Source organism: Arachis hypogaea, chromosome 19, assembly GCF_003086295.3.
Source record: "Arachis hypogaea cultivar Tifrunner chromosome 19, arahy.Tifrunner.gnm2.J5K5, whole genome shotgun sequence".
NCBI lineage: Eukaryota > Viridiplantae > Streptophyta > Magnoliopsida > Fabales > Fabaceae > Arachis > Arachis hypogaea.
The window spans coordinates 87,999,992-88,023,548 of NC_092054.1; the positions used below are offsets into that span (position 1 = coordinate 87,999,992).

At 40.6% G+C, this 23,557-nt stretch overlaps 2 non-coding genes across 2 annotated transcripts; both read left to right on the forward strand.

Annotated features, from left to right (window-relative positions):
* The first annotated feature begins 11,413 nt into the window (after positions 1–11,413).
* On the forward strand, positions 11,414–11,520 carry LOC112781570 (small nucleolar RNA R71). Its single transcript, XR_003192340.1, has one exon. It is a non-coding gene; the product is annotated as a small nucleolar RNA R71 (small nucleolar RNA).
* An 11,121-nt stretch (positions 11,521–22,641) lies between these two features.
* Positions 22,642–22,745, forward strand: LOC112781726 (small nucleolar RNA R71). The gene has a single exon (XR_003192485.1). It is a non-coding gene; the product is annotated as a small nucleolar RNA R71 (small nucleolar RNA).
* The last annotated feature ends 812 nt before the right edge of the window (positions 22,746–23,557 follow it).

The window sequence follows — 23,557 nt, forward strand, 5'->3', positions numbered from 1 at the left end:
TTCCACTTGAATATGGTTTGAATGAAATAATTGTCAACTTAGGAATATTTGTGGATTGGACAATAAAGGAAAATTAGGTAGTGGTTGGAAATATGATAGGTTCATAGAAGTTGAGTCTTTGAAGTTTTGCTTTAATGGTTGGTGTAATTCTCAAGTAAGTAGATCTTAGAGGATGTTTGAATACTTGAGTGAGAGTTCTAGATGCTTGCCACCCGGATAGAATCATGAGGATCAACAAGAAGATCGGGTGCGCATGATTTGGGATCCTAGAGGCCATTGGAGATGCAAACATTAGTGGAGATTCAAGGAAGAATTCAAGCACAAGCCATCATAGCCAAGGCTCTCCCAATTGTCCAACTTTAGGACAATAAATGAAAGTGCTAGTTGGGAGACACCTGACCATGGTAACACCTTTCTAACCTTCTCTTTGTATATAGTTTTAATTCATTACATTTTATTTCTTGTAGATAGCTTATGTTTAGTTTAATTTCAAGCATAGTTAGGTTAAATTTTAGTTTGGATAATAGTAGTTGTACAATGTTGGATGTTTTGGGGTTAGAACCCTTTTGTTGAGCTCAAGTTTGGTGCCTCAGAGCTCAAAAAAATTTTACAAAAATAGAGCATGTGCGCACGCACAACCCTGTGCGCACGCACAACCCTGTGCGCACGCACACATCCCCCAATTTCTGCATCTGTGCGCACGCACCCAGCTATGCGTACGCACACCCCTATGTACAACCCCTGTTCAGAGCGTTCGCATGCCTGGTGCATCTGCATTCCCCTACCTTTTTCCTTTTGTGCGTACGCACGGACCTGTGTGTGGATGCACAGATGTCGAATTTTGACGTTTCATTTTCCTAAAAAAAAAACCCATCGTGCGTATGCACACACCAATTTTCACCTCCTGCCCAGAGCGCTCGCACACTTAGGTGCATGCGCACACCCCCATTTTACACCTTTTGTGCATTTGCATGGACCTGTGTGCGTACGCACAACCCTATTTTCACACCTCCATACTTCCCTTTTTCTCTTATCTCTATTTCTTTTCTTCTTTTTTCTTTCCCTCCCCAACCGTCATCCATCACTATCATTCACCACCCACCATACTCACCTCTAGTTAGTTAGTTAGTTAGTTAGCTAGTTAGATAGTTAATTAGTTAGTTATTTAGTTAGTTAGTTTAATTTTCTGTTTTGGTACTAGGTATTGGATGATTGAGTTGATTTGTTGACTCTGTTGAGATATTGCTGCTGAATTATGGTTGCTATTTATAGTTGGATATCTTTATTGTGGTCATACTTTGTTACTTGGTTGAATTTTGAATGATAGACTTTTATACATACCAAGTGCTTATGATATTACCTTCATGAATCTTGTTGGATTTATAAATTGCATGTTGTAGCTAGCCACCATGTAATTTGATTTTATTATCTATTATTAGGAAATTGTATGTAGTTGATGCATGTTTTTTAGGTGATACTTGTTATGATTGATTTTTATTTAAGTCACCTAGTTGATGCATTAAAATTAAGGAATTGTGAAATTGAATCATAAGTATACCTAGTGACATTTTTTTGATCTTTTTAAGCTTTGTAGACTATGCTTGCCATGTGTTCCACTTCGTGTCAATTAGGTATTGCAAACAAACTTTCTTCTATAATCCTTTCACAATTGTTTTATACTTGCTTGAATACTTTCATGCTCCTTTATTACTTGTTTGTTTATCTTAACCTACAAGTTTTCTTTAAAAGTATTTCATGCACACTAGAATGAGTGAAGTGCATGTTCTTTTGTGTAATTGTGACATAACTTTCCATGCTAGTGTGTGTGTTCTAAACCGCGCAACATAGAATTCACACACTTGTTTCATTCATGTCACAAACCTACTCACTCACTCATTTTTGTGATTCATCACCTCATTCCGACAATCTATGCTTCTTTGTTTTTGCATTTACTCGTCTTACGGTGTTGTTTTCTATTTTTCATGAATGATTCATCGTAAAAAATAAGGGAAGAGGGAGAAAGATTACACAGTAGCCAAATGATCCACCAGCTAAAGGTGGCAATCCGAAGTCGCCATACCCCCCTTTCTCGTCTTTGGATGCACCGTGGACGGTGCAAACCCTTAAGTGTGGGGAGGTCGTCACCGATCGACAATCTTGGGTGACAAATTCTAATTCCAAACACTTGCACATTTTTTTCCTTAGTTTGTATATATTTTAGAGCTTTAATTGCATTTTTTCCTAGTTTATTGCATCTTCGTACATATACATAATAAGCTTAGTTAAAAGAATGAAATTTTCCAAGAAAACTTTCCATTATATAGGGCATTAACATCCAAATTGATTTGAGTTGGTATTTGTTTTATTGAAACTTGCTTGAAATATATTGTGAAACATGTTTTTGACCTAAGAACACATAAGCATGTGAGTTTTGAGCCTAATTTTGTGGTCGTATCACATAACCACTATGTTCATTCTTGTATGTGTTATTCTCTTTTTATGATTGCAATCTTTGATTTGTTTGATTCTTTATGTCCATTGCTTGATGTATATATGATGCACGGAAAACTTGTCTCGCAACAAATTTCCTTCGGCAAGTGTACCGAATTTGTTGTCAAGTAAAAACTCACAATAGAGTGAGGTCGAATCCCACCAGGATTGATTGATCAAGCAACTTTAATTAAAGGAATGTTCTAGTTGAGCGAATCAGAATTTGAGTTGAAAATTGCAGAAAATTAAATGGCGAGAAAGTAAATAACAGAAAAGTAAATGCTAGAAAAAGAGCTGAATGTAAATGACGGAAAGTAAATTGCAGAATCTTAAATGGGGATGGGTAATTGCTCATAAAAATAAATGACAGAAATTAAAGAGAATGGGTAAGATCAGAAATGGGGAGTTCATTGGGCTTAGGAGATGTTGAATTCTCCGGATCAATTTCATTTTCATCTCTTCCTCAATCAATGCACTCATTGATCTCCTTGGCAATCTTAAGTGATTGAATTACAATTTCTTGTAATTCAATCTCTCAAATCTTGATCAATAGCCAATTCCTTGGTCAATTGCTCATGAGAAGAGATGAAGTATGGTCACTGATTATACGACATGCATTTCCCAAATCAAGTGTTGAGAGGATTATAGTCACATATCCATCCAAACCCAATTTGGTCCAGCATGAGAAAGCATTTCTAGCATGATCTCTTCATTCCTCTTTCAAGGTTCAGAAGAGATCCAAGTATGAATAGCTTCTTTTCCAAGATAACTACCCAATTGGATGAAGATCGAAAGCTTTTAAGTAAAATCAAGAGAAAAGATAGAAGAAGAATAATGAAAGCTAGTATTGATCCATCAAATTACAATAGAGCTCCCTAACCCAATGAAAGGGGTTTAGTTGTTCATAGCTCTGGAAAATGAAAACAAAGATGGAGAATACATGATGAAACTAGAAGTGCAGAGAAAGTAAATACAGAGAGCAATTCTATGCCCAGAGGCTCCCTATAATTTCCAACTCCCTTTTTAATTCAAAGCTACTCCTATATATACTACTCTTCTGTTCTTCTAGTTGGCTCTTCAATTCTTGGGTATGGGCCTTTGGATCTTGAGTTTGAAGCAGTTCTCTTCTTCATTGGGCTTGGCTTTGCTTGCAGAGAGAAAGTGTGAAGTGGGCAGAGACTTTAGCTCAGGACGTTAGGGGTGTTAACGTTCAGTGAAAATATGGGTTCGAGAACGTTAGTGACAATCACCTTTTTCACTAACGTTCCTCACCAAAGTAAGAGCCACGTTAACTTCAACGTTAGTGGCACAAACGTTGCCACTAATGTTGCCCATTTATCCTTCGCACACGTTATTGGGACTCACCTTTCCCAATAACGTTGAGAAATCTCCCCCTTCCCTACGTTAGAGTCCACGTTAACTTAGTTAACGTGGCTCTTTTAACGTAGGCTTGCCAACCTTCGAAAACGTTAGTGACACTTACCATTGTCACTAACGTTCCAATGTGCCCCTATTTCTCATGTTAGAGTCCACGTTAACTAGGTTAACGTGGCTTCTAACTTGGCCATGCTAGCCATCTCCAACGTTAGTGACAAAGTTGAGTGTCACTAACGTTGGCTCATCATTCCCTTATCCACGTTAGCTTCCACGTTAACTAAGTTAACGTGGGAGTTAACGTGGCTCATGGTGGCATGTGTGGGCTCCTTCCAACGTTAGTGACAATGTTGGGTGTCACTAACGTTGGCGTCACCTCCCTTCTTCACGTTAACTTCCACGTTAACTAAGTTAACGTGGGAGTTAACGTGGCTTATTGGGGCTTGTGTGGGTTCCTTCCAACGTTAGTGACAATGTTTGGTGTCACTAACGTTGTCGACCACCTTGTTTCCACACGTTAGCTTCCACGTTAACTAGGTTAACGTGGGAGTTAACGTGGCTTAATGTGACTTGGCCAACGTTAGTGATAATGTTGAATGTCACTAACGTTGGCTTGCCCCCATTCTTCTTAACGTTAGAGGCCACGTTAACTAAGTTAACGTGGTGACTAACGTGGCCACTTATGAGCTTGGTCCAACGTTAGTGATAATGTTAAGTGTCACTAACGTTGGCTCTATTTCCTTTCTTCCACGTTAGAGTTCACGTTAACTTAGTTAACGTGACTCTTAACGTGGGCAATGATGGCTTCGAGAGCATTATTGGCAATTATTTTTCTCATTAACTTGGCAAGTTATTCCCATTCCACGTTAGTGTTAACGCTAGTGTAACTAACATAGCCACTAATGTGGTTCTTCTTTGCTTCCTTTGTCCTGAAATCAAGCAAGAAAGTGCATCAAAGTTCTAGTCCAAGTCATGGGAAATGCAACATCCAATTTGTCCTTAAATTCATGTAAAAATCCTCATGAAATCATGTAAAGTGCATAATGTATGCTTGAATCAAGATGTAAGTGAATATCTACCCAAAACTAGCTTATTTCCTAAGGAAATGCATGAAATTACCCTAAAAATAGTAAAGAAAAGGTCAGTGAAACTGGCCAAAATGCCCTGGCATCACAACACCAAACTTAAAGCTTGCTTGTCCCTAAGCAAGTAGTGGAACAAGAGAATGATGAATGGAATGCCAAGAGAAATAAGTCATTCTTGTGGAAGTCATGTCCCTGGTTTTATGGTGGTTTCTTGCATAGCAACTTAGGTTCATTCCTGGCTTTCAGACCTCTATCATGTCCTAGAATACTCACTGTGATTGCATCCCATGAGACTTTTATTCATTGATCCTTTTGTTGTCATTTCAGGGCTTATTTTTGTTCTTAGGCTAAGTGCTCTGTAAGGGGGCAACTCTTTAAAATAAGCTTTCAGCCAACACTCCCGAACCAGTTGGTTCAAGGTGCTAAGTGTTGAAGCACCCCTAAGGACTTACTTGCTCAAGTCTCTCCCCCATACATACACACCACAGGCACATAGTTTATTTATTTTCTTTTCTTGAGACCTTGGTGTCCAGCACCTCTTTGGGTTACTAAATGCTCTGTATTGAGGGTTACTCTTGATAGTGGACTTTCAACTGATAATCCCGAGTTAGTTAACCCAAGTTACCAAGTGATAAGGTACCCCTAAGAGCTTATTCATCCAAGTAGATCCCTCACACAGGAGCACCACAGACACATGCCTCAAGATTAAAACCATTGGTGCCTAGCCTTATTGCTTACTCTTTTTCTTTTATTTTTCAACCTTTAATGTTCTTTCCCTTTTTCTTATTAGGATCTTCTTATTTAGCTAGTCTCATGAGGTGTTTTTCAAGCACAGTATTCATGACAGATAGTTGTCCTCCCACCTTCTGGTTGAACCAACTTAGCTAACTTATGATCACACCATAAACTCATGAACTCACTCCATAGTATGAACTTCTCTCTGGTCTTTAAAAACACTCATTCTCTTTTCATTTGATTTAAAGGGACAAACATACAAGTAAGCAAAGTAAGGGTGCAGTGACATAAAGACCAGCAAGCATAGACCTCTTCAACACAAAACTTAAGAGACAGAATTGAAAAAGGTTCCAACTACGAGTAACTATTAATAAAAAGTGCATTCGGACTTCCAATTTTTAACAATTCTGAGTATAATGGAATTAAGTAACAATGCAACCTTCGGGTGATGATTTCTAGTTGCCCTCTTTCTTTGTCATCATCCTAGTCCTTGCTACTTCACTTCCTTGGGTGAAGGTGCACCATTTCCTCATAAGATTCCTGCAAAGTTATTGAAAGTTGCTTGTTCCCAAAGCACTTGAGACATAGTTAGCTTGCATGTATGCTTGTGGCTTTTGAACTTAATTTGGTGTGTGAACACCAAACTTAGTTCCTTGCCCAGTGCAAAATATTGCATATATGCAGAGAACCTCATATCTTGTTGTTAACAAAACAATTATTACTAAAGTCTAACTACATCTAAGTGGTTTCCCTTGATTGGTTGGAGCTAGCAATGTGTTTTTGGGAGTGGGGTGTAATTCTAACTAATGTCTTTGGTGGAACACCAAACTTAGAATCACACTTTCACTCTTAAATTGTTTTGGTGTGGAAGACCAAACTTAGCTCCTCGCAATACAAGGGAAACAACTTGTGATCCTTATTGAAATAAAGATGAAAAGGAAACTACCTGAGGTTGGGTTGCCTCCCAACAGAGCGCTCTTTTATCGTCGCTAGCTCGACGGTTCCTCCTTTACTTGAGATGGTAATTTACTCTGGGGTTTTCCCCCATGTTGCCCAGATAATGCTTGAGTCTTTGTCCGTTCACTGTAAAAGTCCTCTTAGAACCTTCATCCATGATTTCGATGTGTCCATATGGCGAAACTTTTGTGACAAGAAAAGGTCTGGACCACCTTGATTTGAGTTTTCCTAGGAATAGTCTCAATTTGGAATTGTAAATGAGTACTCGCTGCCCCTTTTCGAAACTCCTGGGTGCAAGATGCAGGTCATGTCTTCTCTTTGCTTTCTCTTTATACATCTTGGTATTTTCATAGGCTTGTGACCTGAATTCCTCCATCTCTTGCAGCTGCAAGATCCTCTTTGCACCAGCAGCAATGCTGTCAAAATTTAGTATCTTGATAGCCCAGAGAGCTTTGTGTTCCAGCTCCAGTGGTAAATGACAAGCTTTCCCATACACTAGTTGATATGGGGACATTCCAAGTGGTGTTTTGAATGCTGTTCTGTATGCCCAAAGAGCATCATCCAGCTTCTTCGACCAATCCTTTCTTGATGCACCCACAGTCTTTTCCAGAATCCTCTTTAGCTCTCTGTTGGATATCTCAGTTTGTCCACTTGTTTGGGGATGGTAAGGTGTGGCTACCTTGTGTTTTACCCCATATCGTAGGAGAAGAGCTTCTAGTGGTCTGCTACAAAAATGGCTCCCTCCATCACTGATGACTGCTCGTGGGACTTCAAACCGGCTAAAGATATTCTTCCTGAGGAAGTTCATGACTACCCTGTTATCATTCGTTGGGGTTGCAATAGCCTCTACCCACTTGGAAACATAATCCACTGCTACCAAGATGTACTTATTTGCATATGAGGTTGGGAATGGTCCCATGAAATCGATTCCCCACACATCAAACAATTCCAGTTCCAAGATGAAATTTTGTGGCATCTCATTTCTTTTGGGCAAGTTTCCAGATCTTTGGCATTCATTGTAGCTCTTTACTAGTTCTTTGGCATCCTTGAAAAGGGTGGGCCAAAAGAATTCGCTTTGTAACATCTTAGCTGCAGTTCTATCCCCTCCAAAGTGGCCTCCATAGCATGAGCCGTGGCAATTCCATAGGACCTCTCGTCCTTCTTCTTCCGAAGCACATCTTCTAAGGATTCCATCTGAACACTTCTTGAATAGATATGGCTCATCCCAGACAAAGTACTTTGCATCATTCATGAGCTTCCTTTTTTGATGTTTATTGATCTCTGGAGGCAATGCCCCAGTTGCCTTGAAGTTGGCAATGTCTGCGAACCATGGTGCTTTGTGAACTATCATCAACTGCTCATCAGGGAAGAACTCGTTCACACTTGTATCAGGTGTTCCATCTTTATCATGAGGAATCCTGGATAGGTGATCTGCTACCTTGTTCTCCACTCCTTTCTTGTCTCTGATTTCAATATTGAATTCCTACAACAATAAGATCCATCTTATTAGTCTTGGCTTTGATTCTTGCTTGGGAAACAAATATTTAAGTGTTGTGTGATCTGTAAAAACAATCACTTTAGCACCAATGAGGTACGATCTAAACTTGTCAAATGCAAAAACTATTGCTAGCAATTCCTTTTCAGTAGTAGTATAATTTCTTTGAGTATCATTAAGGACTTTGCTCGCATAGTATATCACATGGACTAAGTTATCTTTCCTCTGTCCTAACACTGCCCCAACTGCAAAATCAGATGCGTCACACAATAATTCAAATGGTAAATTCCAATCAGGTGGGGAAATGATAGGAGCAGAGGATAACCTCATTTTCAAATTTTCAAAGGCTAACATGCATGTTTCATCAAAGATAAATGGTGTATCAGATACAAGGAGATTGCTTAAGGGTTTGGCTATCTTTGAAAAATCTTTAATAAACCTTCTGTAAAAACCAGCATGCCCTAAAAAGCTCCTAATTGCCCTGATATCACTGGGTGGAGGCAGTTTTTCAATAAGTTCTACTTTGGCTCTGTTAACCTCAATGCCTTGGTTAGAAACTTTGTGACCAAGGACTATTCCTCCTGTCACCATAAAGTGACATTTCTCCCAGTTTAAGACCAGATTGTTCTCTTGGCATCTTTTCAATACCAAGGCGAGGTGATGTAGGCAACTAGGAAAGGAATCTCCGAATACCGAGAAATCATCCATAAAAACTTCAATGAATTTTTCTATCATATCTGAAAAGATAGAAAGCATGCAGCGTTGGAAAGTCGCAGGTGCATTACATAGCCCAAATGGCATGCGCCTGTAGGCAAACACTCCATATGGGCAAGTGAATGAGGTTTTCTCTTGATCTCTGGGATCAACCACTATTTGGTTATATCCTGAATAACCGTCGAAAAAACAATAATAAGCATGCCCTGCGAGTCTTTCCAACATCTGATCCATGAATGGAAGGGGGAAATGATCTTTTCGTGTAGCCTCATTGAGCTTACTGTAGTCTATGCACATCTGCCATCCTGTGACTGTCCTTGTAGGAATTAGTTCGTTCTTCTCATTGGGAACCACGGTAATTCCTCTCTTTTTTGGGACAACATGCACGGGGCTAACCCAGGGGCTGTCTGAGATCGGGTAAATTACCCCTCCCTGCCATAACTTCATAACTTCTTTCTGTACCACTTCCTTCATGATTGGGTTCAACCTCCTTTGGGATTGAATGGATAGTTTGGCATCATCTTCCAGCAGTATCTTGTGCATACATATGGCCGAACTTATCCCCTTCAAGTCAGCAAGAGTCCAACCAATGGCATCTTTGTGGTTTCGCAGTACTTTGAGCAGTTCATCCTCTTGATCTTGGCTGAGGCATGAGCTTATAATTACTGGGTAATTTTCATCTTCTTCTAAGTATGCATATTTGAGAGAGGGTGGCAATGCTTTGAGTTCAAGTTTGGGTGCTTCTGACTTTTCGTTCTCTTCCTTTGGTGCACCTTGTATGCAAATTTCTGTTGTTGCAACCTCTTCACTTGATGTACACTCTTCTTCTATTGTTCTTTCGGGTTCTTCAGACTCTTCTTCTTCAAAACTCTCCTGCACCTCCTCTTCAAGTGAGTCCAACCTCATACATTCCCCCAGTTGTTCTTGTGGGTAACTCATGGCCTTGAACACATTGATCGTCATCTTTTCATTGTGTAATCTCAGGGTGAGATCTCCTTTTTGTACATCAATGATAGCTCCAGCAGTGGCCAAGAATGGCCTTCCCAGGATGATGGAAGCCTTGGCTTCCTCCTGCATGTCCAGCACTACAAAGTCTGCTGGGAAGATAAAATCTCCCACATTCACCAGCAAATCTTCTACGACGCCATGCGGGAACTTGAACGATCAGTCTGCCAATTGTAAGGCCATCTTTGTTGGTTTAGCTTCCTCAATCTTCATCTTTCTCATCATAGCTACCGACATCAAATTAATGCTGGCTCCTAAGTCACAAAGAGCCTTTTCCACTGTGATTTCCCCTATAATACAAGGGATCTGAAAACTCCCGGGATTCTTCAATTTCTGGGGTAGTTTGTGCTGAATGATAGCACTGCATTCTTCGGTTAATATCACAGTCTCGTTGTTCTTCCAGCTTCTTTTCTTAGTCATTAGCTCCTTTAAAAACTTGGCGTAGAGTGGCATTTGTTCTATTGCTTCAGCAAAGGGTATGTTGATTTGTAGTTTCTTTAAGATTTCCAAAAATCTCGAAAACTGGTTGTCATCCCCCTTCTTCTTTAATTGCTGAGAATATGGGACTCTTGGTATGTTTGGCTTCAGTACTCCTTCCCCTTTTTGTGAACTCAGATTAGGAACTTGAGCTCCATCCTGCTCTTCTTCCTCTTTATCTGAATCCTTTTCTTGTGGTTTCTGGGGGGTTTCCTTCAGTTCCTTCCCACTTCTAAGGGTGATAGCCTGACACTCCTCCCTTTGTGTTGAGCTAGTCTTGCTGCGAAGGTTGTGGCTTGGAATTTGCTTGAATAAGTAGCCAATTTGTGTCTCCAGTTTCTTGATGGCAGTATCCTGATTCTGTATATTGGACATCACTTCTTCTCGAAATGCTTTACTATCTTGAATCTCCTTGCCTATGCCTTCAAGTAGATTCTCAATTTTTGAGAGTCTGTCATCCAATGATTGTAGATTAGGATCAGATGTGGAAGAATGAGGTAAGTTATTTTGGTTTTGATGTGGATGTGGAGAGGTGTTGTTATGGGAGTATTGATATGGTCTAGATGTGAAGTGTTAGTGGGCTGCATTGTTTGGATTTGGGCGTCTTTGATCAAGGCTTTGGTCTTGTTGATTTCCCCACCCAAAGTTTGGGTGATTCCTCCATCCAGGGTTGTAGGTCTTGGAGTATGGATCATGGTTTTGCCTAGGTGAATTCCCAATGTAGTTGGCTTGCTCCTGACTTCCCTCTGCTTCTTCATTCACTCCTTCTTGGGTTGTTGATGAAGTGGTGATTGCTGCTACTTGGTTCCTCTCCATCTTCTTGGTGAGGTCAGCCAGCTGTCGGGTAATGAGCTTATTTTGAGCCAGCAGAGCATCTACATTGTTTAGCTCTATTACTCCTCTTGTGTTCCCTCTTTCGGAAGCATAGAAGTAGTCATTCTCTGCTACAGTTTCAATGACATCTATGGCCTCCTCAATGGTCTTCTTCTTGTTCAAAGATCCTCCGGATGAATGGTCTACGGCCTTCTTTGACTCATAAGAGAGCCCTTCATAGAAAATGTGCAGCTGCACCCATTCATTGAACATATCTGGTGGACACCTCCTTGTTAGGTCTTTAAACCTCTCCCATGCTTCATATAGAGTCTCACCATCTTGTTGCCTGAAAGTTTGGACCTCAACTCTCAGCCTATTGATTCGTTGAGGGGGGTAAAATCTTGCTAAGAACTTGTTCACCACATCTTCCTAAGTTGTCAAGCTCTCCTTCGGGAAAGACTCCAGCCACTTGGCTGCCTTATCCTTGAGTGAGAATGGAAATAAGAGCAGTCTATAGGCGTTAGGATGAACACCATTAGACTTCACTGTGTCACATATTCTCAGGAAGGTGGTTAAATGTTGATTGGGGTCCTCTTGGACACTCCCTCCGAACGAACAGTTGTTCTGAACAAGGGTGATGAGCTGTGGCTTCAGTTCAAAATTGTTGGCATGGATGGTTGGCTTTTGAATGCTACTTCCATAATTTCCTGGGTTTGGATTGATTTAAGAGCCTAAAACTCTTCTATCCTCCCCAACATGATTTGCTTGTCCTCTTCTGCCATGGTTGTGAGCTTCTTCTTCACGATGGTTTTCCATGTTTTCTTCCATGTTTGGTTCAAAGTATTCCTCAAAGTGTTCCTCTTCTTCTTCAGCACTAACTACACGTTTTTCTCTTGCCTCCCTCCTTAGTCTAAGGAAGGTCCTCTCAGGTTCAGAATCAAAGGAAGTTGAAGCCCCGCTTCTTCTCTCTGTCATACAACCAACAAGTACAAGCAAGGAAAATAGATGCAGAAAGTATTTCTGTCAGAATTACTGTTAGTGTGAGTGATGCAATATATCAAACAGTAAGTGGGTTAGGGAAATGAATTGTAAATAACAAAAAAAGTAGGGGAAAGGGAAACAAAATTAACTAAAACAGAAAGTAAATGATTCAAACAGAAAATTAAATCAAACAAAAATAAAATGCTCAATCTAGTTATCCTCCAATTTAATCATTGTTGATGCACAATCAATCCCCGGCAACGGCGCCATAAACTTGATGCACGGAAAACTTGTCTCGCAACAAATTTCCTTCGACAAGTGTACTGAATTTGTCGTCAGTAAAAACTCAGAATAGAGTGAGGTCGAATCCCACAAGGATTGATTGATCAAGCAACTTTAATTAGAGGAATGTTCTAGTTGAGCAAATCATAATTTGAGTTGAGAATTGCAGAAAATTAAATGGCGGGAAAGTAAATAACAGAAAAGTAAATGCTAGAAATAGAGCTGAATGTAAATGACGGAAAGTAAATTGCAGAATCTTAAATGGGGATGGGTAATTGCTCATAAAAATAAATGACAGAAATTAAAGAGAATGGGTAAGATCAGAAATGGGGAGTTCATTGGGCTTAGGAGATGTTGAATTCTCCAGATCAATTTCATTTTCATCTCTTCCTCAATCAATGCACTCATTGATCACCTTGGCAATCTTAAGTGATTGAATTACAATTTCTTGTAATTCAATCTCTCAAATCTTGATCAATAGCCAATTCCTTGGTCAATTGCTCATGAGAAGAGATGAAGTATGGTCACTGATTATACGACATGCATTTCCCAAATCAAGTGTTGAGAGGATTATAGTCACATATCCATCCAAACCCAATTTGGTCCAGCATGAGAAAGCATTTCTAGCATGATCTCTTCATTCCTCTTTCAAGGTTCAGAAGAGATCCAAGTATGAATAGCTTCTTTTCCAAGATAACTACCCAATTGGATGAAGATCGAAAGCTTTTAAGTAAAATCAAGAGAAAAGATAGAAGAAGAATAATGAAAGCTAGTATTGATCCATCAAATTACAATAGAGCTCCCTAACCCAATGAAAGGGGTTTAGTTGTTCATAGCTCTGGAAAATGAAAACAAAGATGGAGAATACATGATGAAACTAGAAGTGCAGAGAAAGTAAATACAGAGAGCAATTCTATGCCCAGAGGCTCCCTATAATTTCCAACTCCCTTTTTAATTCAAAGCTACTCCTATATATACTACTCTTCTGTTCTTCTAGTTGGCTCTTCAAGTCTTGGGTATGGGCCTTTGGATCGTGAGTTTGAAGCAGTTCTCTTCTTCATTGGGCTTGGCTTTGCTTGCAGAGAGAAAGTGTGAAGTGGGCAGAGACTTTAGCTCAGGACGATAGGGGTGTTAACGTTCAGGTAAAATATGGGTTCGAGAACGTTAGTGACAATCACCTTTTTCACTAACGTTCCACACCAAAGTAAGAGCCACGTTAACTTCAACGTTAGTGGCACAAACGTTACCACTAACGTTGCCCCTTTATCCTTCGTACACGTTATTGGGACTCACCTTTCCCAATAACGTTGAGAAATCTCCCCCTTCCCTACGTTAGAGTCCACGTTAACTTAGTTAACGTGGCTCTTTTAACGTAGGCTTGCCAACCTTCGAGAACATTAGTGACACTTACCATTGTCACTAACGTTCAAATGTGCCCCTATTTCTCACGTTAGAGTCCACGTTAACTAGGTTAACGTGGCTTCTAACTTGGCCATGCTAGCCATCTCTAACGTTAGTGACAAAGTTGAGTGTCACTAACATTGGCTCATCATTCCCTTATCCACGTTAGCTTCCACGTTAACTAAGTTAACGTGGGAGTTAACGTGGCTCATGGTGGCATGTGTGGGCTCCTTCCAATGATAGTGACAATGTTGGGTGTCACTAACGTTGGCGTCACCTACCTTCTTCACGTTAACTTCCACGTTAACTAAGTTAACGTGGGAGTTAACGTGGCTTATTGGGGCTTGTGTGGGTTCCTTCCAACGTTAGTGACAATATTTGGTGTCAATAACGTTGTCGACCACCTTGTTTCCTCACGTTAGCTTCCACGTTAACTAGGTTAACGTGGGAGTTAACGTGGCTTAATGTGACTTGGCCAACGTTAGTGATAATGTTGAATGTCACTAACGTTGGCTTCCCCCCTTTCTTCTTAACGTTAGAGGCCACGTTAACTAAGTTAACGTGGTGACTAACGTGGCCACTTATGAGCTTGGTCCAACGTTAGTGATAATGTTAAGTGTCACTAACGTTGGCTCCATTTCCTTTCTTCCACGTTAGAGTTCACGTTAACTTAGTTAACGTGACTCTTAACGTGGGCAATGATGGCTTCGAGAGCGTTATTGGCAATTACTTTTCTCATTAACTTTGCAAGTTATTCCCATTCCACGTTAGTGTTAATGTTAGTGTAACTAACATAGCCACTAATGTGGTTCTTCTTTGTTTCCTTTGTCCTGAAATCAAGCAATAAAGTGCATCAAAGTTCTAGTCCAAGTCATGGGAAATGTGATGCACGGAAAACTTGTCTCATAATAAATTTCCTTCGGCAAGTGTACCGAATTTGTCGTCAAGTAAAAACTCACAATAGAGTGAGGTCGAATCCCACAAGGATTGATTGATCAAGCAACTTTAATTAGAGGAATGTTCTAGTTGAGCGAATCAGAAATTGAGTTGTGAATTGCAGAAAGTTAAATGCGGGAAAGTAAATGACAGAAATTAAATTGCAGAATCTTAAATGGGAATGGGGGAATTGCTCATAAATGTAAATGACAGAAATTAAAGAGAATGGGTAAGATCAGAAATGGGGAGTTCATTGGGCTTAGGAGATGTTGCATTCTCCGGATCAATCTCATTTACATCTCTTCCTCAATCAATGCACTCATTGATCTCCTTGGCAATCTTAAGTGATTGAATTACAATTTCTTGTAATTCAATCTCTCAAATCTTGATCAATAGCCAATTTCTTGGTCAATTGCTCATGAGAAGAGATGAAGTATGGTCACTGATTATACCACATGCATTTCCCAAATCAAGCATTGAGAGGATTATAGTCACATATCCATCCAAACCCAATTTGGTCTAGCATGAGAAAGCATTTCTAGCTTGATCTCTTCATTCCTCTTCCAAGGTTCAGAAGAGATCCAAGTCTGAATAGTTTCTTTTCCAAGATAACTACCCAATTGGATGAAGATTGAAAGCTTTCAAGTAAAATCAAGAGAAAAGATAGAAGAAGAATAATGAAAACTAGTATTGATCCATCAAATTACAACAGAGCTCCCTAACCCAATGAAAGGGGTTTAGTTGTTCATAGCTTTGGAAAATGAAAACAAAGATGGAAAATACATGATGAAAACTAGAAGAGCAAGAAAGTAAAATACAGGAAGTAGTTCTATGCTATTTTCCAACTCCCAGCCACTCTCTAAAATAATTCAAAGCTACTCCTATATATGCTACTCTTCTCATCTTCTAGTTGGCTCTTCAAGTCTTGGGCCTTTGGATCTTGAGTTTGAAGCAGTTCTCTTCTTCATTTGGGCTTGGCTGTACTTGCAGATAGAAAGTGTGAAGTGGCCAGAGATTTTAGCTCAGGACGTTAGGGTTGTTAACGTTTAGTGAAAATATGAGTTCGAGAATGTTAGTGACAATCAACTTTCTCACTAACGTTCCTAAGTAAAAGCCACGTTAACCTCAACGTTAGTGTCACAAATGTTACCACCAACGTTGCCTCTAGGTCCTTCGCACACGTTATTGGGACTTAACTTTCCCAATAACGTTGAAAAGCCCCCATTGCTCCTACGTTAGAGCCCACATTAACTTAGTTAATGTGGCTCTTTAACGTGGGCTTCCCATCCTTCGAGAACGTTAGTGACAGTCAACATTGTCACTAACGTTCCAATGTGCCCCCATGTCTCACGTTAGAATCCACGTTAACTAGGTTAACGTGGCTTATAACGTGGCCATGCTTAGCCATCCCCAACGTTAGTGACAATGTTGAGTGTCACTAACGTTGGCTCATCATTCCTCATCCACGTTAGCTTCCACGTTAACTAAGTTAACATGGGAGTTAACGTGACTCATAGTGGCTTGTGTGGCTCCTTCCAACGTTAGTGACAATGTTGAGTGTCACTAACGTTGGCCATCACCTTCTTCTCTCACGTTAGCCTCCACATTAACTAAGTTAACGTGGCTCCTTGGGGTTGTGTGGTTGCTTCCAACGTTAGTGACAATGTTGGGTGTCACTAACGTTGTCGACCACTCTTGCCTCTTCACGTTAGCTTCCACGTTAACCAAGTTAACGTGGGAGTTAACGTGGCATGTGCACTTAGGCTAATGTTAGTGACAATGTTGAATGTCACTAACGTTTGCTTCCTTTCCCCCTTTTAACGTTAGAGGCCACGTTAACTAAGTTAACGTGGACTCTAACGTAGCCACTTGTGAGCATTGGCCAACGTTAGTGATAATGTTAAGTGTCACTAACGTTGGCTCAAATTCCCTTCTTCACATTAGAGTTCACGTTAACTTAGTTAACGTGACTCTTAACGTGGGTAATGATGGCTTTGAGAGCGTCATTGGCAGTCACTTTTCTCATTAACTTTGCAAGTTACCTCCCATTCCTTGCTTCCTTTGGTCCTGAAATCAGGCAATAGAGTGCATCAAAGTTCTTGTCCAAGTCATGGGTAATGCAGAATACAATTTGTCACTAAACTCATGCAAAATCCTCATGAAATCATGTAAAATGCACAATGTATGCTTGAATCAAGGTGTAAGTGAATATCTACCCAAAACTAGCTTATTTCCTAAGAAAATGCATGAAACTATCCTAAAAACAGTAAAGAAAAGGTCAGTGAAACTGGCCAAAATGCCCTGGCATCACAACACCAAACTTAAAGCTTGCTTGTCCCTAAGCAAGTACTGGAACAAGAGAATGATGAATGGGATACCAAGAGAAATGAGTCATTCTTGTGGAAGTCATGTCCCTGGTTTTATGGTGGTTTCATGCATAGCAACATAGGTTCATTCCTGGCTTTCAGACCTTTATCATATCCTAGAATACTCACTATGATTGCATCCCATGAAACTTTTATTTATTGATCCTTTTGTTGTTATTTTAGGGCTTATTTGTGTTCTTAGGCTAAGTGTTCTGTAAGGGGGCAACTCTTTAAGATAAGCTTTCAGCCAACACTCCCGAACCAGTTGGTTCAAGGTGCTAGGTGTTGAGACACCCCTAAGGACTTACTCCCTCAAGTCTCTCCCCCATACATACACACCACAGGCATATAGTTTATTCATTTTCTTTTCTTGAGGCCTTGGTGTCCAGCACCTCTTTGGGTTACTAAATGTTTTGTGGTGAGGGTTACTCTTGATAGTGGACTTTCAGCTGATAATCCCGAGTTAGTTAACCCAAGTTACAAAGTGATAAGGCACCCCTAAGAGCTTATTCATCCAAGTAGATCCCTCACACAGGAACACCACAGACACATGCCTCAAGATTTAAAACCATTGGTGCCTAGCCTTATTGCTTAGTCTTTTTCTTTTATTCCTCAACTTTGATTGTTCTTTCCCTTTTTCTTATTAGGATCTTCTTATTTATCTAGTCTCATGGGGTGTGTCTCAAGTATAGTATTCATGACAGATAGTTGTCTTCCCACCTTATGGTTGAACCAACTTAGCTAACTTATGATCACACCAAAAACTCATGAATGCACTTCCATATTATGAACTCCACTCTGGTCTTTTTAAAAACACACTCATTCTCTTTTTCATCTGATTTAAAGGGACAAACATACAAGTAAGCACGGTAAAGATGCAGTGACATAAGGACTAGATATCATAAACCTCTTCAACAAGAACTTAAAAGAAGGAATTTAGAAATGTTTAAACTGAAATGGAAGCAAGTTCTATTTCATACAAGATCTTCCTTATTTAAAACATAGAGAAAGATGGAACAAAGAAGGAACTCCACCACCTTTTACTCTTGTGGTCGTCCATGCTCTTTTCCTTGCTTGTCCTCCTTGTTTCCTCTTGCATTTCCTCGCATCCGTGCCAATCTTGCTTGCTTCCAATCCTCAAGTGCCTTCCTCACTGACTCATGACTCTCTTCCACCCTTTGTCTATCCTCTCGTGCTAATTCATCCTTCATTTCTTCATACCGGGCTATTCCTGGATGCAATATTGGCAGCTGTCCTACTAAGTAGCCGAGCCTGGCTTGAGTGTTTATGTGATGTCCTGTCTTGCTCATGTAAACTCCTTCTGCGAATGCCCTTTGCTCGTCCAATAGTTCTGCCTGTTCTATTTGTCTTCGATGCATCTCATGTATGTGTGCCCCTTGATGTGCTTGGATGTTGATTAGCCTCTGGATGGATTCTTGTTGCTCATTTTGCCTTTGTTCCATCCTGTTGAATGTTTCTCCCCATTGTTGTCCTTGACTTTGTTGCTGTTCCATCATTTGCCTTTGCCACTCACCTTGCTGAGTCATCCATCTTGAGAGTGCTTCCTCTTGCTGCCCCATCATCTGTAGTTGAAGCTCTTTCTGTGCTCCTTGGCTTTCTAAATATTGTCTAGACAAGCCATCAATGACTTCCTGCAATTGGTGCATGTCCAAGGTCTGTTGTGCTTGCCCCTCTAAGACTTGTCCTTTCACTACTTAAGGGGCTGTCCTCTTCCTTTGCTTCCGTTGAGGCAGGGGGGATGCTGTAGCATTCATCCTTCGTACAGTTATTGGGATGCCTTCCTTTATCCACATGGGGTCCTCATCTTCAAAAACTACCCCAGCTTTCTTGCATATTCGGTAAATAGTGCTGGGGTAACCTAACGTTCCTCTTGAGTCACTTTTCTCTGCCATCTTTCTAATGCCTTCAGCTATGAGTTCATGAACCTTGATTTCTCCTCCCTTCAATATATAGTGCACCATCGTGGCTCTCTTGATATTCACCTCCGAGTTGTTTGCAGCTGGGAGAATAGACCTTCTCACTAGCTCAAACCACCCCTTGGCTTCAGGAGTAAGATCTGTTCTCTTGATGAACTTTGGTTTCTTTCCCGCACCCCTTTCCTAGTCAGCTCTGGGTACACAAATGTCTCGCAAAATATGGTCATAATTGGGGTTGTCCAATCTTGAGTGATAACTTTCTTCTTCAAACTGTATAGATCGTAGCTTCAGTGCCCTCCTGACACTCATGGGACCAAAATCCACCATCTTTCCTCTCACAAAGCTTGTATATGACTCATCTTTCTTATCATATCGGACCGCATTTGCATAAAATTCTCTTATGAGATTTGCATTCACCTTAGTGACAGGGTCAGTGAGGAGCTCCCATCTTCTCTTTTCTACCTTCTCTGTGATTTCAGGGCACTCAGTTTTCTTCACTTGAAATCCCAGCTCGTAAATGATTTCCTTGTCAACCATCCACCCGTATTGCAATGCATGATGCAAGCTTCTAAATCTCTTTTCGTCATACGGGTGCTGCTCCATGGGTTCCTTTCCCTTCCTTCTTTTAGAACTCGAAGACGCCATGAATGATAGTTAATATGTGAAGGTGGTAAAGTTGTGGAGACTTTTGGTTGTTTAGGGTTTTATTGCAATGAAGAGAGTGAGGAGGGAAATGTTTGTAATGGAGTAAGGAGTTTCTTGTACCGAAATGAAGAGTTGTGAAGAGTGGGTGATGACCATGAAGGTGGGTACGGAACAAGGGTCATATATAGGGACATTGTGAGAGAATGGAGGGTGTAGATTGATGGAGTGGTTACTTGATGAACAGTTGGGGTTATGCATGGACAAAAGACAAGGATCATCACTTTATGATGGAGATTGCTCGGTCTTTTAGGGATCCCATTTTTCCAATGTTGCATGGCAACATTTTCCAATGTATTCCTTTTTTAGAACAAGTGTGTAGCCCCTCCTTTTGTGGTGTCTGATCCTTCTTTGTTTAGTTGTCCAATCCATCCCTTTTAATGCTTCTTTTCTTTTCCTATAAAGATAAAATAAGAAAAGTAAGACATAATATCAAAAAGACAATTTAGCCTTTACGGCTATAATTAATAAAGAAAAGAAAAGATTAGATTGTTTATTCATGAACTCCAACTAGCTAACTAACTGTGTATCCTTATATGCATTTTGGTGGCACCATGGGGTGACACCAAACTTAATTTGAAGCACTGTGATGAAAAGTTCTGTTCAAAGCTCCAAGACTAGCATGCTCTCTGTTGCATTCATGCTTTCTTAGTACGCTTTGAACACCAAACTTGTTCTTCACTATATATACTACAATATAAGAACGTCGCCAAATTTGGGTTGGAATTTATGAATATTGACTTATTTATTAGTAAAAGCTAATAAAACATGGGTTGCCTCCCATGAAGCGCTTCTTTAGCGTCACTAGCTTGACATTTCTCCTTCATCAGGGAGGTTGATAATGCTTCAAGTCCTCCCCTCTTGCCTTGGACTTATATCCATTGGTTGTATCAATGATCTCCACATGTTCCAAGGAGAGGACTCTGTTAATAGTGAAGACCTTAGGTAACTGAGATGGTACAGTCGGGAGATTAGGGGGATATCTGGGAAGTAAGCTGAGATCACTTTATCTCCTGGAGAGAAATCTTCCATAGGGATCTTCTTGTTCCTCCACCCCCTTGGCGACTTCTTCTTCTAAGTGAATTTTGTTGTTGTCTTCACATGCCTCTGGTGGTTTAGGTTCTTCCAGCTTCTCCTTGAGCTGTGACGATTGCTGTTTGCCTTGTTCATCATTCAGTGGGGTTTTCGGATGCGTTGGTGGTGCCTCAGTGCTTGTTTCCTTTGCCAGCTTCTCATTATGATCATTGCTTGGTTCTTTATTTTCTTGGTCAGCTTCTTGGGAGAGTTTGAAGACATTGAAGCTGAGTTGTTCATCATGGATCCTCAATATTAGCTCCCCTCGCTCCACATCTATGAGTGCTCTGGCTGTAGCTAGGAATGGTCTTCCCAATATGATTGGGTGAGTGTGACTCTCTTCCATATCCAAGATGACAAAGTCTGTTGGGAGGTAGTATTTCCCAACCTTTAACAACACATTTTCCACCACCCCTATTGCTTGTTTTTGAGTTTTGTCAGCCAGCCTGATGACCACATCTGTGGGCAATATCTCATTGATCTGCAGTCTCTTCACCATGGCTAAGGGCATTAAGTTGATGCTTGCTCCCAAATCGCAGAGTGCTCTATCAAACATTGTTTCTCCTATGGCACAGGGGACATGAAAACTCCCTGGATCTTTTCTTTTCGTAGGCAACTGTGGTTGAATGAGGGCACTGCACCCCTTGTTTATCACTATAGTCTGACCTCCCTTGAGTGAGCTTTTCCTAGGAAGCAGCTCCTTCATATACTTGATATATGCAGGCATTTGTTGGATAGTCTTGATGAATGGTATGTTCACATGCAAAGATGCAAACAAGTCAAGAAATCTTGAGTATATTCTCTTCTCCACAGCACCATTGAGCAGTTGGGGAAAAGGTGCATAGAGTCTCAACAGCTCCTGTTTTGAGATTTCTGGTTCTTGGTAATCTTTTTCTACCTCCTCTACTAAGGTATCTTCAGGTTGTTGTGACAGCTTACTTGGCTTGTCCTCAATCTCCTTATCACTTATAGTGACCATCTTGCAATCTTCCCATCTTACTTTCTTTGTTTTACCTCTCGGATTCTTCTCTGTGTCACTTGGGAATCCATCTGTGGGTTTGGGAATTTGCTCAGAGAGATATCCTACTTGAGATTCCAACCTCTTGATTGTGTCTCCCTGGTTCTTGAAACTGGCTCGCACTTCCTCCTTGAACACCTTGTTGTCTTGGATATCCTTCCATATGCCTTCAAGTAGATTTTCAATCCTTGAGATTCTTTAATCAAGTGATGATAAGTCAGGCTGAGGAGGGTTGTTCTGGCCTTGATATGAATGTGGAGAGGTGTTGTTATTGGAATGTTGATATGGTCTAGATGTGAAATTGTTTAGATTTGGGCGTCTTTGATCCAGGCTTTGGTCTTGTTGATTTCCCCACCCAAAGTTTGGGTGATTCCTCCATCCAGGGTTGTAATTCTTGGAGTAAGGATCATGGTTCTGCCTAGGTGAATTCCCAATGTAGTTGGCTTGCTCCTGACTACCCTCTGCTTCTTCATTCACTCCTTCTTGGGTTGTTGATGAAGTGGAGATTGCTGCCACTTGGTTCCTCTCCATCTTCTTGGTGAGGTCAGCCAGTTGTTGGGTAATGAGCTTGTTTTGGGCCAACAGAGCATCTACATTGTTTAGCTCCATTACTCCTCTTGTGTTCCCTCTTTCAGAAGCATAGAAGTAGTCGTTCTCTGCTACTGTTTCAATGACATCTATAGCCTCCTCAATGGTTTTCTTCTTGTTCAAAGATCCTCCGGATGAATGGTCTACGGCCTTCTTTGACTCATAAGAGAGCCCTTCATAGAAAATGTGCAGCTGCACCCATTCGTTGAACATGTTAGGTGGACACCTCCTTGTTAGGTCTTTAAACCTCTCCCATGCTTCATATAGAGTCTCACCATCTTGTTGCCTGAAGGTTTGGACCTCAGCTCTCAGCCTATTGATTCTTTGAGGAGGGTAAAATCTTGCTAAGAATTTGTTCACCACGTCTTCCCAAGTTGTCAAGCTTTCCCTTGGGAAAGATTCCAACCACTTGGCTGCCTTATCCCTGAGTGAGAATGGAAATAAAAGCAGTCTATAGGTGTCAGGATGAACACCATTAGACTTAACTGTGTCACATATTCTCAGGAAGGTGGTTAAATGTTGATTTAGGTCCTCTTGGACACTTCCTCCGAACGAACAGTTGTTCTGCACAAGGGTGATGAGCTATGGATTCAGTTCAAAATTGTTGGCATGGATGGTTGGCTTTTGAATGCTACTTCCATAGTTTCCTGGGTTTGGATTGATATAAGAGCCTAAAACTCTTCTATCATCCCCAGTATGATTTGCTCGACCTCTTCCGCCAAGGTTGTGAGCCTCTTCTTTATGATGGTTTTCCATGTTTTCTTCCATATTTGGTTCAAAGTATTCCTCAAAGTGTTCCTCCTCTTCTTCAGCACCAACTACACGTTTGTCTCTTGCCTCCCTCCTTAGTCTAACGAAGGTTCTCTCAGGTTCAGAATCAAAGGAAGTTGAAGCCCCGCTTCTTCTCCCTGTCATACAACCAACAAGTACAAGCAAAGAGAATAGGTGCAGAAAGTATATCTGTCAGAATTACTGTTAGTGTGAGTGATGCAATATATCAAACAGTTAGTGGGTTAGTGAGATGAAATGTAAATAACAGAAAAAAAAGTAGGGGGAAAGGAAGAAATTAACTAAAACAGGAAGTAAATAACTCAAACAGAAATTTAAATCAAACAAAATAAACTGCT